The sequence below is a fragment of the Haliaeetus leucocephalus genome, unplaced genomic scaffold, assembly GCF_000737465.1.
Source record: "Haliaeetus leucocephalus isolate CR32 unplaced genomic scaffold, Haliaeetus_leucocephalus-4.0 Scaffold1, whole genome shotgun sequence".
NCBI classification, from domain to species: Eukaryota; Metazoa; Chordata; class Aves; order Accipitriformes; family Accipitridae; genus Haliaeetus; species Haliaeetus leucocephalus.
The window spans coordinates 412,931-415,843 of record NW_010972437.1 but is presented as its reverse complement, the minus strand read 5'-3'; positions in this window follow the sequence as shown (position 1 = coordinate 415,843).

Below are 2,913 nucleotides of genomic sequence, written 5' to 3'. Positions count from 1 at the left end.
TGGAGCCCGTGAGCACTCCATGCTGCATCCTGGGAATGTGACCCATTCCCAGTACTGCCAGCATCGCTGCCTGCCACAACCAGGTCTTCCCCCAAGCTATCCCAGCCAAAAGCTGGTCTCACTCAACTCTCCCCAGCTTAGGAGACCTGGGAAGGGCAGAGCTTCCATGAGCTGAGCCACGCCTATAAACGACCTCCCTCTTCTCCCCCATTTTGAATTATATTTGTGAGCAAACAGTTAAAAACACCGCCTTTAAGCTCAGAACCCAAGCTTTGGCCTAAGCAACACCACCATTTAGGAAGTCAAACAAACAAACAGGAAGCAAGGAAATGCCACGTAATTACTCAGAGCCACCCTAGAAGGAGGGCTGTAGCAAAAGCACCGAGTCTCTTTTATTAAAGATTTCTTGCTGCGGTAGAACACTGCCTAATAGCTGCTGTATCCTGCTTGAACGAGTACATTCTCCTCGGAAATCAAGCAAAGGTTTCTAATCATTTTTGACAGAGTGCGGTCCCCTAAAGCTACATTTTCAGTCTGATTCATGCTGACTGACTGTAACCCTACGACAGTTATTGAAAGTTAATTAGCAGTGAAGTGCAAAGAGCTCTAGGAATGAAAATACAAGCAAGAGCTGAATGTGGAGTGTCTCCTTTCCCAGAAAAATACTGTCAAGAAGGTTAACGTAACCGAAAAAATATTGAAAATTGAAAATGCAAAAGGGATTCCTCTAATAACTTGGCTATAATTGTCCGTTGCTGTTTAGACACGCAAGTGAGAGGTAACGTATTTCTAAGGGTTTATTAGGGATGCAGGTAAGCAAAACCCCAGCATTTCTTTCTTCACCACATTTGCTAGAGAAAGCGCCTGAAAAGTTATATAAAGACAACACCCAAATTACATAAAGACAAATAAAGATACGAATCAATTGCTGCTTCCTTTGCAGACTGAAGTTTGTCAGATGTTGCACACGCTATCAAATCCCAACTATTTTTGCCCTTATTCTCCACTTCCTCAGTACTTGCAAGGAATGATCTGCAGTTACACGCTAGCCCAGCCAGTGCCGAGCGGGTGTAGGAGGCGAGGCGAGCCGCAGCCCCGCACCACCCACTCCCTGCAGATGTAAGCGCAGAGACAAGGTGCGAGGCAGTGGGCAGCCCCCTTCAGGTGTTAAAAAAGCCCACCCTGGCACCCCAGGGAATTGGATCCAGCCCTAAACAATCAAAAATAACTCCAAAAGCAACCTTCATGGAGAGAAACGGCATAGTTTTAAGAACAAGGAAGGGAACACATTGTAGCAAAGCAAGTAGGTTGGAAAGGCCAAATGTAGGGCTCGGTATAAAAATAGACGTTGGTGATGCCAGAATGCCTTGGCAAAATTGTGTTTATTGATTTTCATAGAATAGGAAAAAAGCTCCAGCCCTTTCCACCCCTGACTGCTGACTGTGACTCACAAGCGATCTAAAATGACTGCAATGAGCAAGCAGGGACTGAGCTGAGTTGGACCTAGCTCGTGTCTTCACAGCGCTGACGGGGGAACAGCATGTCCTGCTCCAGGCTCTTCTTGTGGCTGCCTAGGAAATACAGAAAAGCAGTGGACGTTCACCTCCATCAAAGCATCCAATAACATTTCATTCAGGGAATTCCTCTGGGTGGGCAGAGGGTCCGATTAGTGCGTGTTGCTCAACAGCTGACTCAACCACCACCAGTTGCAGGCACGCTGGTAACCTGGCCTGGCCTTTCCCTCAGGCTGGGTGGGGAAGGGGGACTCTGGCACCGGGTGCGTAAGGAGGCAAATATTAACTCTCTTCTGTTCGGTTGGGGCAGCGGCCTTGGTTGAGGTCTGGAAGTGTCGCGAGCTGTTCACGCGAGCCTTTGTTTTGGGACCAATCTACACCTTGACCGATAAGGGCAGTCAACGTTTTCGGTCAGCCAGGCAGCGATGGGACCGCAATGCAAAGCGACGCTTCTGCCGAGCTCTTACATTCGCGCGATTTTCCTTTTTCTTTCCAAGCGCCCACTCCTAACTCCACGGAAGCCCTAAAACCCGAGTGAGAGAAACGAGGGGTAGGACGCGACGCACCACGAGAGGTGCCTGAGGCGCCTGCCCGCCGCTGCCCAGGCCGGGCCCCCCGCCGGCTCCCCGCGCGAGTACTCGGGATGAAGCGGGGCGAAGCCCCGGCCCAGGGCCGGCCGCCCCGAGCCGCCCCGGCGAGGTTCCCCGCACCCTCCCCGCTCCGGCGGAGCGAGCTGGCGCGAAGATGTTTATCCTGAGATGGAAAATGGGTTGTTGAAAAACAAGCCATGTGCAAATAGTTTAATTTTCCGTTTTGATGCTTATCTTTGTCTCCCGAATTTCATCGGAGAGGCTTTAATTGGCGTGTGGGTAATAGTTCCTAAATAATCCCTTATTAGATGACTTCAGACGAGTTGTGAACCAATAACGTCTTAGTCCCAAAAGTGAAAGTAGAATTTGAAGGCGCGGGTCAGTTTTTGTCAAAGGGCTCATTTGAGCATCTTTTAGTTCGCTGAAAAAGCTAATTAAAGAATGTTTGAAGGTTAAAGTCATTATTCCGTGCTGTTGTCGTGCTACAAGTGAGCCGAGTTTTGTGAAAACACAAAGGGCAGAAGTCACAGAGGTGGATTACTGTCAGTCCGGGCTACAGAGGCACAGAGAACTGTGGCATTAATTCCTATAGAAAGGTAGACAAACACAGTCACTGACTAACAACTTTCCCGCAGAGCCCTATTGTCTAAGCACTTTCTTTTGCTTTGGGGCTCTCTTGGAATTGCTACAGTCGCCACCGGATCCCAAACTAGGTAACGGGGAGCCTTTGGGGCGCAGAACCCTTGACCTGTGAAACAATTTCCACGAGAGAATTGCTGCGCGTCTCGGCGTTTCCCTCTAACATTTAT